Source organism: Dipodomys ordii, unplaced genomic scaffold (assembly GCF_000151885.1).
Source record: "Dipodomys ordii isolate 6190 unplaced genomic scaffold, Dord_2.0 Scaffold19, whole genome shotgun sequence".
Lineage (NCBI taxonomy): Eukaryota > Metazoa > Chordata > Mammalia > Rodentia > Heteromyidae > Dipodomys > Dipodomys ordii.
In genome coordinates, this window is record NW_012267235.1 from 12,530,866 (window position 1) to 12,546,075 (window position 15,210).

The 15,210-nt window shown below is 41.4% G+C and overlaps 1 pseudogene; it reads left to right on the forward strand.

The window, feature by feature from the left end:
• Positions 1 to 13,675, forward strand: part of LOC105983534 — a 53,991-nt pseudogene extending 40,316 nt beyond the window's left edge.
• Positions 13,676 to 15,210: the final 1,535 nt, after the last annotated feature.

Below are 15,210 nucleotides of genomic sequence, written 5' to 3' on the forward strand. Positions count from 1 at the left end.
GCACTGTCCCTGAGCAAGGAGGTACAGTTCCATCCTCTGTCTTCAAATTCCTGCTAATGAAAGTAATAGAAAGTTTTAGAAAGTAGTATTAAAAACCAAGATCTAGCCACGAACCTGTGGCTTATACTTGTAATCCTAACTACTTGGGAGGCTGAGATCTGAGAAACGTGATTTGAATACATCCTAGGCAGAAAACTTCTCCAATTTATCAACAAAAAGTTGGTCTGGAGGCATGACTCAAGTAGTAGTAGACTCAAGTAGTAAAGCAAGAAAGCTATGAGCAAGAAAGCCAAACAAGCACAGGCCCTGAGTTCAAGCTCCAGTGTATACTTTCTCCCTCTCCCTCCCCCCTACCCCCCGACATACACATACACACACATACACACACACAAACACACAAAAAAAACCTAACAACCACCACCACCAACAACAAAAAACCAAGGTCAGGGCACTAGTTCACTAGTTTTGCTTGTTGCTACCTGGTGTATGATTACTTCTAGTTCTTCTCAACTGACAGTACATGTGTGATACAGATATTTATATATATTTCAATGTCATTATCTGTATCTATAAAGCTAAACTAACATATAAAACTGAGTTTATAGTAATGTCTCAAACTCTAAGAACATTATATCTTGATTTTTAACCTTTCTGGTTAATTTTAAGTGTGTTTCATACACAGCTAGTTTTATTTTCCAGAAAATAAAATAAAATAGTAATTGGCAGTGGCGCTGTGGCTCAAGTGGTAGACCGCTAGCCTTGAACTGAAGAGCACAAGGACAGCACCCAGACCCAGAGTTCAAGCCCCGAGACCAACAACAACAAAAAACCCCACAAAATAGTAATTGGCAGGATTCACTGATTTACATTCATAATCATATATATGTCCGTGGTTCTGTGATATGATTTTATTTCCCATATATGTACATTTACATATATATATATATATAGATAGATGAAGAATTGTATCTTTAACCCTTGTATACTAGTACATCTTGATGCAAACAATAGTTATTCCTTACAAGTGATGCTAAAATTATGTTGCATTAAATTCTGCAATTTTACAATATTAATTTTCATGGCTAGTAATGTGGCTTAATGGATTCCTCAGCACCACATAAACAGAAAAAGCCCGAAGTGGTGCTGTGGTTCAAGTGGTAGAGTGCTAACCTTGGGAAGCTCAGGGACAGTGCCCGGCCCTGAGTTCAAGTCCCAAGAATGGCTAAAAAATAAAAAAACTTTCATAATGTTTATAATTTTTCCTGTTTAAATGTGCTTATTCTTTTTAGTACTTGGGTCTTACTCAGTTTTACAACTTTTCCCCCATTCTCTCATTTTATTGGTCATATAATTCCCACATTAAATCACAGAATAGTTATCCTTTATACCATCCTTATCCTTACCATTGTTTTCATTGTATCTGTAGAAAATATGTTTTTAAAGTGTATTCAATATGTAATTCAAGACCTTATGCCAGGTTCCCTTGGGTGGCTGGAATTTGCCTTCTGGTAGTTTCCATAAGAGCTAATGAGAACAGTATCCTTTCAGTTTTCAGTAAGTAATTCAAGACCTTATGCCAGTGGTGGCTGGAATTTGCCTTCTGGTAGTTTCCATAAGAGCTAATGAGAACAGTATCCTTTCAGTTTTCAGTGTGTTCAAAACTATCCGTGCCCATTACACTAAAAGTGCAATATGGCTGTCTCTAAAAGCCTTTCCTTCCTTTTCTTTTCTCCTATGTAATTATTGTGGTTCGTTGTATTCTGGCAGAAGTTATTGGTATGGTTAAGTGTGATGTGACCTTTCAGTCTAGCTACCCAAAGAATTCTATTCTTATCTTTAAAGTACAATAACTTTACTGAGATGTATTGTGGTGCTTACTGTGTTAATCAATTTCCCTTGGATATGGTGTGTCCTTTTTTTTTTTTTTTTGTCGGTCCTGGAGCTTGAACTTTGGGTCTGGTTGCCTTCCCTCCACTCTTCAGTTCAAGGCTAGCGCTCTATTACTTGAGCCACACCACCACTTCTGGTTTTCTGGTTAATTGGAGATAAGAGTCTCACTGATTTTCCTGCCCGAACTGGCTTTGAACCATGATCCTCATATTTCAGCCTCCTGAGTAGCTAGGATTACAGGCGTGAGCCACTAGCACCTGAGTATGTTGTGTCCTTTCTAAACCAAGGTAAAAGGAGAATTTGCTTGAGTTATAGTTTAGAGCTTTTGACATGTAGATGTGATTTCCTCTTCACAGACATGTATTATGTAGGCACTGGCAAGATTTTAACATGCATTCTGCACTTTTCAATCTTTTCTTTTAGGGCAGGATGCAACACTTCTACACAGGATCAAACTTGGGCCTCATGCATGCTAGGCAAGAGGTCTGCCTCTTGAGCTATACCTCAACCCTTTTGTTTTTGTATTTTGTTTCTGAGATAGGGTGTTATAAACTTTGTCAGCTCTGGTCTATAACCCACAATCTTCACACCTCTGCTTTCTGAGTAGCTAGAATTACAGGCATGTACCACCATACCCAGATTCTTTTTTTTTTTATTGTGAAAATACTGTACAGAGGAGTTACAATTACATGGGTAAGATAACGACTACATTTCTTATCAAGCATTGTTGCCTCCTTTTTCCCAGCTTCTTTCTATACCACTGGATATTTAATCAGTGGGCTCCTCACTGTGCTACTTTAAATTTTATCACTTCCATGTTTTTTTTCCCCCTAAGTTCTACTAGTTCTCATTTTAATTTCCTCTATTGTTTGGTCATCTTTTCCCTACATTATTGTATGTTTTATTTTGTACTGTCTCTTCACTGGCAGTTGCTTTGTTAAATATTTTTTAACCAACACTAAAATCTGAAAAGTGATGAAAACATATTTCTGATGACTGCTTTTCTCATATCTGAAAACATATTCTCTCTATATGAATGCTGTTAGTTTGCTACTTAAAACTCATATTTGAATGAGTTAGATTTTTCTATCAGCTATGGCCAGAGGTTCCTGAGTATTGGGCTACAGAAGTACCAGAATAGCTCACGTATTGCCTTCCTGTTTCTGGAATGATGGGTTGTTTTCTCAAAGTGTCTGCATCATTGAGCCTTCTCAGCCTTAGTAAATTCTCTTCCCTGACCCTGGCCACCAAGGGATCTAGCATTTTTTTGGGGGGAGGGGGTTGTTTGTGGGGCTTGAACTCTGGGCCTGGGTGCTGTCCCTCAGCTCTTCATCTCAAGGCGAGCACTCTACCACTTAAGCCACAGCACCACTTCCCGTTTTCTGAGTGGTTTATTGGAGATAAGAGTCTCATGGACTTTCTTGCCTGGGCTGGCTTTGAACCCCTCTCCTCATATCTCAGCCTTCTGAGTAGCTAGGATTACAGGCATGAGCCACCTACGCCCAGCCTTCCAACCTTTTTTTTTTTTGCTCTATTTTCTCACCTTCCACACTGTTGTCTGAGTTCTGCCAATTGGAGGGCACTAAACTGTTCTCCTTCCTCCACAGAGATCTGGGTAGTTCTTCCAGGGTCAATTACTTTTGGACACATTTACATATTTTTGCATTTGCAGCATTTCTCTTAGACTTTTTTTTTTTTTTTTTTGAGGCAGGGTCTTGCTATGTAGCCCAAGTTGGCATAGACATGGAGATCCTGCTGCCTCTGCTTTCTGCTCAGATTAGAGACATGTACCAGGCTGGTGAAATTGAAAATTTAGTTTGTTGATCTTTTAAAGTTTCCAGGTGGAGGGGCTGGGAAGGTGGCTCAGGGGTAGAGCGCTTGCCTTGCATGCATGAGGCCCTGGGTTTGATTCCTCAGCACCACATAAGCAAAAAGAAAAAAAAAAGCCGGAAGTGGCGCTTTGGCTCAAGTGGCAGAGCACTAGCCTTGAGCTGAAGAGCTGAGGGACAGCGCCCAGGCCCAGAGTTCAGGCCCCACGACCGGACCCAAAAAACAAACAAAAAAAAAAGTTTCCAGGTGGAGAAATGAATATATGTATAAGAATTTAATTTATGTAAATATACAGAATGTATTATATACATCAATATATGAAATTAAATTATACAAAATATGATTTTTATAGAGTATATACCACACACATATATAAAGTATATTGAGGTTAAATATAAATATACTTGTTTAATAGATCATATATATATATATATATATAATATTTAGTATGTTTAACCTCTTAAGAACCTTGGTGAAAGAACCATTTCATTGAGAAGAAAAGTGAGAGGTTGGCATGTTCAGGTGGTCGAGTGCCTGCCAATGAGCTTTAAGAGCTAGCATGTTTGAGTCGAATGGGAAGGGATGGCACAGGGGAGGGAGAAAGGGAAGAAAAACTATCTCAGGAAAAAAGAGTATGATGTCAGAAGCACAAAATACATAAAATGTGTTTTTCAATTTAATTAACTTAGTCGTGTAAAGGATTTAAGTATTGACTTAGGAAACAACCATAACAATACTTAAAATAAAGAAGTAACTTTAAGTTATAGGCAATAAAAGGCAATTTTCTTGTTTGGTAGGCTAACATATATATGATATAAATATAATTAGGCATAGAACATACGTCAGACTACTTTTATATTTTATAGAAAAATAAACATGTAATTTAAAAATATAAAAATGGTGAGGTATGGTAGCTTACAATTATAATCCTAGCTACTCAGGAGGCTGAGATCTGAGGATTACAGTTCAAAGCCAGTCAGGGAGCTGGGTACCATTGGCTAACGCCTGTAATCCTAACTACCCAGGAGGCTGAGATCTGAGGGTCACGGTTCAAAGCCAGCCCAGGCAGGAAAGTCCATGACATTCTTATTTCCAATAAACCACCAGAAAACCAGAAGTGGTGCTGTGATTTAAGTGGTAGAGTGCTAGCCTGAATAGCTGAGGGACAGCGTTCAGGCCCAGAGTTCAAGTCCCATGACCAACCAAAAAATAAAAAAAATTGCCAGCCTGGACAGGAAAGTCAGTAAGACTCTTTATTTCCAATTAAGTGGAAGTGGAACTGTGGAAGTGGAGCTGTGGCTCAAATGGTAGTGTGCCAGCCTTGAGCACAAAAGTTCAGGGACAGAACTTAGGCCCTGAGTTCAAGCCCTAGCACCAGCCAAAAAAAAAAAAAAAAGCTGGGGATGGTGGTACATGCCTGTCATGCCATCTAGTGGGAGTGTAAATAGGGGGATTGTGATCCTAGGCCTAGCTCAGCAAAAATCCCCAAGAAAGACCCTATCTGAGAAATAACTGACTCCCTACAAAGTAGCTGAGATTACAAATATATGGTAGGTCCCTAAGCTTGTTGTTTGAAACGGGATCTCACTGCCAAACTGGCCTCAAACTGTGATCTTCAGGATCTGTCTCGAGTAGCTAGAATGACAGCTGCACTCCTTCCAGTTGTTGAGAAGCCATTTTGTAATTATGAGGATGAAAGCCACAAAGGAAAACAGATTTGGAAAGTGGACAGAGCCATATTACCAGCTTCAGGTAGACCAGTTCTATACATGTTACCTGAGGAAAACAAGCCATTTGCTTTGGGGAGCCACTCATACTTGAAGCTGAATGCTATCTCAATTGGTGGCTTTAATATTCAAAATTTAAAACTAGCAAAGGTGGTCCAGTTAAGAGAGTAGACAGCTGATGACTTGCAGATGACTCCTGCAAGAGAAGAGGGGCCCTAGGGGAAGAAGCTGTTCTAGGAAATTGAAAATGTGTACTGGAGTAGGACACTTGATTTTTGATATCAAAGAAGGATGAGACATGTACAGAGAGAAGGCAGGCAGGGAGGGAGGAGGGATGGATTGAAGAAGGTAGAGAGAAAAAGGGGAGGGAAGGAGAGAGGGAGAGTGTTAAGAGATGAAGGATAAAGGAGGCTCCAAGGAAATACTCATTTTCCCTTTTATATTTAGCCTAGCCCCTCTTCTTTCCCAGTCTCATTCATCTATCTCAGATCTCTCATTGTAAGAGTACTTTAATTACCTTTGTCTTCCATTTGGTCATGATAGTCCAAATTGGACCTGAGTTGCCATTTTTCTGCTTAATTTCTTCCCACGCATCCATAGTTACTCAAACTCAATGTCCCTCCACGTCTCTATAGTCAGATTCTAAATCTTGTACTAATCTCCCTCATTCTCTCCTCCTCTCCTGATGATGTTAGTTCCTCCAATCATTTTGTCTTTACTTCTCAAAGGCTCACCAGAAAAGCTTCTAAATGACCTACTCAAAGATTCTGGGATGCTATGAAGTGAGAGTCTATTGTACACCAAAGATTCTGGGATTCTATGACCTCTGATCTCTGTTACCCACTGGAGAAGGCAAGTTCTGAGTTGAACCACGCCTCCTGCTTGGTGAGACAGAGACAGGAATCACAGGTGGGTGGTTTCCACACATTATTTTGATGGGCCACATATGGCTGTTTCTGCCTTATTCCTTTCTGTTATTGAAATTTCTCAAATACTTATAGAATACTGAATAGCAAACATGTTGGATGTATAAGATTTTCAAAGGAACAGTCTTTGTCTCACCCTTTGCTGCCATGCAGTGCCTTACCCAAATTGAAGGTATTCATTTCCTCATATTTGACAGACAGCAAGTATCTGACTGTCCTTTGACCTCTATTTTAAGGTTCATGTTATTATGTGCTGTTTTTCTTGTCCTTAATTTTTTGATTCTGCCTTTCATACATCCTACACCTAATACAGTGGTTAATGTCATGTCTTTCTTAATCTTCCTCCATCCCTTGTGGAGACATAGCAAGGAGTCTGTCATTCTTCTTGGTCACATCCCTGGAAATGGGTAGGAGATTCTATGCAGTCCATGAGTTCCAAGACCTAGTTCACCTGCAGATGGAAGAACCACTCAGGGATCCAGGCTGCTACCTACATATTCTGCCCCTCTTCTGTGTCTGAGGCGCCTCATTATAGATGACTGGGCCCCAGTGAGCAGAAGCACATGGGCCAGCATGCAGGAGGACACATTGGAGACAAAGTAGCAGAGCTGGAGGACTCCAAAAAGTTGGAGTACTTCAGGGAAATCAGAAATGTTAGAAGCTGAAAGACCAAGGAAGGAAGGATGCTTAGAAAAAAAAAAAGGGATGTGACAGTGAACAATGTGGGCATACAGAGAGAGGGAACAGCACCTGGTATTCTGGCCTTTGGATTCTGTGACATTTATAGCAATTATGTGTTGGAATAAAACTTGAAACTGTGGAGAATGTAGGAAAGGGTGAATTAAATTACTAATGAATGTAAACAAAATATTAAAAAATGTATAAGAGATGTTTAGCATAAGCAAATGCACAAAAAACTACACCTGTGTACTTTATACTCAAATCATTGAAACCTGGGAGAAAACTAAAATACTCCAGAGAAAGATATACTTATCTCAGAAGACTAAGGGGAGACTGTAGCTGACTCCTCAATAGAAAGAATAAAAGCAAAGACAAGTATAAAACAGTTTCACTCAGTATATTCAATAAAATGAAGCCATATAGCTTTAACAAATGAAAGAGAACTTAACCACCAGCAGATACTTGCTGACAAGAAAAATAAAGAGAATTTTAATGGACAAGTGAAAGTACATACATTTATGGTTTACAGTGTTGCTACCTGCAACCTGGGACAGCATGGCTGGATACTGGAGCCTGAAGAAATAAGAAAAGACAAGGGAGGTGGGGAGAGAGAGAGAGAGAGAGAGAGGAACTAGGGGGTTCAGTGCTCACTGGCTGCTGAACCCTGAGCCCCTGTAAGCAACATTTAACTGTAATACAAACATTCATCTTATTCCCAAGGTCTCAAGGGTCCAAATAGCTCTAACCTAAACAATCATAGGGTCCAGTTAATAGTATTTTACAGCTGGGTGCTGGTGGCTCAAGCCTGTAATTCTAGCTCTTCAGGAGTCTGAGATCTGAGGATCATGGTTCAAAGCCAGCCCGGGCAAGAAAGACCATGAGACTCTTATCTCCAATTAACCACCAAAAACTAGACGTGATGCTGTGGCTCAAGTGGTAGAGCGCTTGCCTTGAGCTGAAGAGCTCAAGGACAGTGACCAGGCCCAGAGTTCAAGCCTCATGACCAACAACAACAGCAAGAAAAAAGTAATTTGCATATTTGTTTTGCCTTGTCTGTTGAGTTTTCCAGGGTCCAGTTCTCAGCTTTCTGAATATTGTTAAGGTGACATTACAACCTCATAACCCTTTCCCGGTTTCACAGCTCAGCCTCAGTTTCCTACATTACAACATGATGATGTGTTGGTGCACTATGGAATGGCCAATTCAAGCTGGTTTTTTTTTTTTAATTTTTATTTTTGTTAGTCCTGGGGTTTGAACTCAGTGCCTAGAGTCCCTGAGCATTTTTGCTCAAGGCTAGTATGTTACCACTTTGAGCAGCAGCTTTACTTCCAGTTTTGTAGTGGTTAATTGGAGATAAGTCTCAGAGACTTTTCTGCCCTGAGCTCAATCTGAGCAGAGGGGCGGGGCCTACTGCGTTAGGGATAAATAGGGGAGCAGCCTGCCTGCTCTGTGTGCTTGCTTGTCAGATTTTTGGTTGATGATGTACCCTTCTGCAGCTGTAAATTTTACCTTGTTGAGACAATTCTTTGTTTTCATGTCTATTGTTTTGACTCCAGCAGTTCTTGAAGAGTATATTTATAGTGCATATGAATTACTAATGTCTTTAGCATTTTGGGGAGGAGGGGTAAAAACACTTAAAATCTTCCCTATTAGGATTTTTCAAGTATATAATTAAAAACTAAGGTTGCTGTGATGTACAGCCAATCTCTTGGGTTTATTCCTCCTGTATAACTGGAACTCTATGTTCTTTGAGTCTCACCTCAATAACCCATACCCAACTTCAATTAACTACCATGTCCCTCTTGTTTCTGAGAACTTGACTTTTTAGATTAAACATACAGTAAGATCACAAGGTACTTGTCTTTATTTGACCTATTTCACTCAAACTAGTGATGTCTAGGTTGTTAAAAGTGGTAGGATTTCTTTATTTTTGAGGTGGAATAATTTTCCATAGTGCATACTGTTAAGAAACTGTCACAAGGGTATTAGAATAAAGAAAGTGCTGCAGAGTATCTCAACAGATCAGAACAACTGTAATGGAGAATTGAAGAGAGATGCCATGGTGACCTGAGGAGAGTCAGGAGACACCAGGCATGATGTGCTAGGGGCAGGGTAAAGGGTAAAGTAGGGTCCTCAGTGTAGGTGACTGGAGGGTACAAAAAGTTTCAGGGCAAGTTTGTGGTTTCAGCCTGAAATAATTGTGCAAACCTACTGAGCAGGTCCTGGTTCAGCCAGCTGTGGCCTGCTTGGGGGAACTCAGGAACCTGTTACCTGGAGAGGTGGGAGAGTAGATGTTCACATTTTGGGGATTGCAGATTCCCATCAAATACCTGCTACATTTCCTTTCTTCAGTTGTCCATCAGTAGACACTTCAGTTGATTCCATATCATGGCTCTTATAAATAATATTGCAAGCTGTGCATCAGTAGCTCATAACTGTAATCTTAGCCACTCAGAAGACTGAGATCTAAGGATCATGGTTCAAAGCTAATTAGGGTAGTAAAGCCCTGTTAGACTCTTATCTCTAGTTAACAAGCAAAAAACTACAAGTGGAGTTGCAAGAATGTAAGGCTCTAAGCTATAGTGCTGGTGGTTTATGCCTGCAATCCTGAGATCTGAGGAGTGAGGTCGAAGCCAGTCCAGGCAGGAAAGTTTGTGACTCTTTATCTCCAATAAACTAAAAAATTAAAATAAATAAAATGCTGGAACTGGAGCTCTGGCTCAAGTAGTAGAATGCTACCTTGAGCAAAAAAGCTGAGAGGCAGTGCTCAGGCCCAGAGATCAAGCCCTAGTACAAAGAGAAAAAGAGAGGAAGAGAAAGAGAGAGGGAGAAAGAGAAAGAGGGAGAAAAGGAAGGAAGGAAAGAAGACTGTAGTGTCCATGGGAATGCTGTTATCTCTTTGATATACTGTTTTCATATCCTTTGGAAATATATCCAGAACTGGAATTCTTGGGTATTAACTGTAGTTCTTGTAATTTTTTTGAGGAACCTCAATATTGTTTCTATAAGGGTTATACCTAATACACATTTTCACCAACAATATACAAAGTTTCCTATTTTTTAAATCTTCACTATATTGTTAATGGTGTTTTCATTAACCGCCATTCTAGCAAGTATGAAGTGATATCACAATTGTGGTTTTAATTTGGATTTCTTTAATAATTACCCTTTCATGTGCCTGTTGATCATTTGCATATTTTTTTGTTTTGAAAAGTGCCTTTTCAGGTTGTTTGCCCATCTTTACATTGGATTATTTTCTTACTATTGAGTAGATTGAATTTAAGTATTTTAGATATTAATGCCATTATCAGATATATGCTTTATAATTACATTCTCCTATTCTATAGTTGACTCTTCACTCTGTTGATTGTCTTCTTTGCTGTGCAGAAGTTTATTACTCTGATGTGATCTATTTGTGTATTTTCACTTTCCTTGCTTGTTTGGGGACCATAACTAAAAACCTAATAGCCCCAACCAATATCATGGTGGTTTCCTCCCATGTTTTCTTCTCAGTTTTATAGTTTCAGGTACTATTTTTCTATTTGGGGTTGATTGTTGTATATAGGTGAAGGTCTAATATCTTGAGCAAAAAAGCTCAGGGGCAGCACGATGTCCAGTTTTCTCAGTACTAACATTTATTACTTTGTTTTATTCTACATTTTGGCATTACTGGGGTTTGAGCTCAGGTCCTTGCATTTGTACTGTTCATCTTACTTGGCTATACTCTATCTCTAGCCCTACTTTTTGCTGGTTATTTTTTGTCAGTCATGGGGCTTGAACTCTGGGCCTGCGCGCTGTCCCTCAGCTCTTCAGCTCAAGGCGAGCGCTCTACCACTTGAGCTACAGCGCCACTTCTGGTTTTCTGGTGGTTTATTGGAGATAGGAGTCTCACGGTCTCTCCTGCCCGGGCTGGCTTTGAACCGCGGTCCTCAGATCTCAGCCTCCTTAGTAGCTAGGATTACAGGCGTGAGCCACCAGCGCCCGGCTTGCTGGTTATTTTTGACATGGAGTCTACTAGATTTTTTGACTGTGTTTCTTCAAGCCATGATACTTCAGCCTTTTGAATAGTTGAAGCTAGGATTGTAGGTATGTGCAACTGGCACCCGGCCTAGATTTAGTTTAAGATTATGGGTATGCTAATGAGTATGAAGTGTATCTCAGGGTAGTATTTGTGTTTGTGTGTCTGTGTGTTCATGTGTGTGCATGCATGCCAGTACTAGGGCTTGAATTTAGGTCCTGAAGCTCTCTCAGGTTATTAGTAGTATATAGAAATATAGCCGATTATTTTTGTGTTGCTTTTACACTTTGCTAAAACAGTTTGCAGAGACTAAGATATATTTTACAGCCTAATCTGGAAACTAATGGAAATGAAATAGCTGAATTATTTTTGTGTTGCTTTTACATTTTTCTAAAACAGTTTGCAGAGACTTAAGATACACTTTACAGCCTAATCTAGAAACTAATGGAAATGAATCTCTCTGCTCTGCTCTTTCCTGGTGGGATACACACTAAAATATTAAAATCAAATTTAAGTCTGGCTATAGAATCTGATTTAAGTATCTAATAATTTCTCAATTTTAGGTCTATCTGTGAAGGAAATGAAGGCTTGAACATTGTTAAAATCTTATTTAGCCAGGTGCTGGTGGCTCATACCTGTAATCCTAACTACTCAGAAGGCTGAGAGCTGAGGATCCATGTTTGAAGCCAGCCTGTGCAGGAAAGTCTATGAGATTCTTTTTTCCAGTTAACTACCTGCCCCCACCCCCACCCCCACCCCCCCAAAAAAAAGCCAGAAGTGGAGCTATAGCTCAAGACAGCACTCAGGCCCCGAGTTCAAGTCCCAGTACCAGTACAAAAACAACAAAATAAAAAACTCCCAAAATCTTGTTGAATATTTCACAATGCTATATCATAGGTGTTTCTGCAGATGGCATTTACTTTTATTAATTTTTACTTATTTACTGACTGGTTTATTTATGAATGGCTATTTGTTAACTTGTTTATTAATTTAGTCAGCCCCCCTCTGTAGCCCAGACAGGCCTCGAATTCAGAATCTTCCTGCTTCTGTGATTCAGGCATGCTCCACGATATTCAGCTCATACAGGTTTACTTAATAATGTGATACCAAAGAGCATGGAGTTGTGAGGAAATTTTAATTTGAATTGGCTATTGCTTGAACAAAGAGTAACTCTTCTTTTAAAAATGTTTACCTTGAGGTCTTCTGCGCCCCCCCAGCCCCCTTCCCGGCATGGCAGCGGAAGACAAGGCGGCATCGCCGCGGCTCCCGGATCTGTTTGAAAGTGGCAGGCAGATGCTGGACGAGGTGGAAGTGGCCACGGAGCCCACGGGCTCCCGGGTGATCCAGGACAAGGTGGCGTGGGGCCTGGAGGTGCTGGAGAAGGCGGAGGCCATGCTGTCGCAGCTCGATCTGTTCAGCCACAACGAGGACTTGGAGGAAATAGCCTCGGCCGACCTGAAGTACCTGATGGTGCCCGCGCTGCGGGGCTCGCTCACGCTCAAGCAGGTGGGCGCCAGCCGGCGCCTGGACCACCTGCAGCAGGCCCGTGAGCACTTCCTGCGCTTCCTCACCCAGTGCCAGCACTACCGTGTGGCTGACTTCCAGCTGCCGTCGGTCACGGACGACGACGAAGCCGACACCGAGGCGGAAGACCCCGCCGGCCGCCCGCCGCCGGCCATCGCGGACCTGGTGGCCATGGCGTCCCAGCGCCAGGCCAAGGTGGAGCGGTATCGGCGGAAGAAGGCCCTGGAGCAGAGGCTGTGTGCGCTCAAGGCGGCCGTGGAGAGCGGGCAGGCGGAGGACGAGCGCGTTCGCGAGTACCACCTCCTCCACCTGCGGAGGTGGGTCAGCATCAGCTTAGAGGAGCTCGAGAGCATCGACCTGGAGATGAAGGTCCTGAGAGACAAGGACTCCTTGGGCGAGGCCTCCACCTCGCACGCACCCGTGCCCGAGCGGCCTCCCATGAAGCCCTTCGTGCTCACGCGGAATAAGGCCCAAGCCAATGTTTTCGGAGCCGGTTATCCGAGTCTGGCAACGATGACGGTGAGTGACTGGTATGAGCAGCGCGGGAAACTCGGAGAATTCTCGGATCAGGGAGTAGCCCAGACCCCAGTCCAGTTCTCCAGAGCGCCTCAGCGACAGGAGAGTCAGGAGCAAAAGGAGGAAGAGTCAGATGATGAGAGCGCGCTCCACAGAGCGCGCGAGTGGGATGACTGGAAGGACACCCATCCGAGGGGCTATGGCAACCGACAGAACATGGGCTAATCTGCCCTACACACCCCGAGGATGCACTGCAGCTTCCCTGCCGAGGGAACCCCGGCGTCTTCCCCTCCCCGGCCTCCTGCTTTCAGCCCTGTGCAAGGAAGGTAAAAAGATGCCGAGTCTTGTTTTGTTGTCAATAAAGTATCCAACAGTCAAGTGTCTATTTGTACCCTAGATAATGACCAGTGATCTTGTTTTGCCATCACTAATTTTCATCGTGGTCTATTCGATTCCTTTAATGGAACAGAAAAGGCACTTGAGAAATGGTTCTGTATATAATCGATGGCTGTATGAATTCTCTTTTAAAAATAAAAAGTCCCTATCATGTGAGTCTGTGCAGAAAAATATTATTGTATCTTTTGCCTCTTCTTTGTTCTACTAGTCTTTGAGGAGTTTTTTTTTGTTCTGTACTTTCCAGTTATTTATTATAGAATGTAAATTTGTCTAATCAGGGAGTTGGTCTCCCCAGAACAGGGTACTCAATAAATACTTGTTGAGTAAGTAAATAAAATAATTCAGTAAACTGGGTGCCGGTGGCTCACGTCTATAATCCTAGCTACTCAGGAGGCTGAGATCTGAGGATTGCCGTTCAAAGCCAGCCCGGGCAGCATAGTCCATGAGACTCTTATCTCCAATAAACCACTAGAAAACTGGAAGTGGCGCTATGACTCAAGCTGTAGAACGCTCACCTTGAGCTGAAGAGCACAGGGACAGCGCCCAAGCCCAGAGTTCAAGCCCCACGACTGACCAAAAAAAAAAAAAAAAAGAGTCTCACAGACTTTCCTGCCCAGGCTGGCTTTGAACCATGATCCTCAGAGCTTAGCCTCTTCAGTAGCTAGGATTACAGTGTGAGCCACCAGTGCCCGCTGCTTGGAGGTTTCTATTAAAGCTGACTTTGCCAAGTGTACATATTTCTTTTCCACCACCAGGGAGTGGTATAATAGCCTAAGTCAAGTTCTAGGAATATTTCAGATAGTGACATTTTGTTATTTCTGTAACTTAAAATTTCCTTTCCATTTAGTCTGACTAGCTTGTCCCAAAGCATATGTAATAATAACGGTAAAAATGGTCAGGCATAGAACTTGAGTCTGTAATCATCACACTCAGGAGTATAAGGCAGAAGAATGGCAAGCTGGAAGCCTTTTTGGTCTATGTAGAAAAACATAATCTTAAAAAGCAGTAAATGGCGATTTTGCCCAAAGTTTTTATATAACATTTTCTTTTCCATTTTTTTTTTTTAATGCCTGCACTAGGACTTGAACTTAGGGCTTGGACATTTTTCCTTATCTTTTTCACCCAAGGCTGGCACTGGAGCACTTGAACCACAACTCCTTTTCTGGCTTTTGCTGGTTCCTTGGAGGTAAGAGTCTTATAGATGTTCCTGCTTAGTCTGGCTTCAAATCATAATTCTCAGATCTCAGCCTCTTGTGTACTTTGCTAAGATTACAGGTGTGAGTCACTGGTGCTCAACTTTAGCATTTTCAATTCATTTGTGTATGTGTTTATGCACTTATTAGTATATATTTATAAAAAGATTCCATTGCACTGTCTTTATACATGCACATAATATACTTTGATCAAATTCACCTCTTATTATTCTTATCTCTTCTGTTATTTTAATAATTTTTAAAATATATTTTTATTGTAAAAATACTGTACAGAGGGGTTACAGTTACATGAGTAAGGTAATGAGTACTTTTTCTATCAAGCATTGTTACCTCCTCCTCCTTTGTTTTTCCCCTACCATCCCTTTCCTCCCCCTCCCCTGACAAAGTTGTAAAGTTCATTTTCAACATAGTGTCTTGTACATCTCATTGTTACAATGGGTCAACCTGTATCCTTGTTTCAGCATTTTGTTATTTCCCTTCCCCTCCCC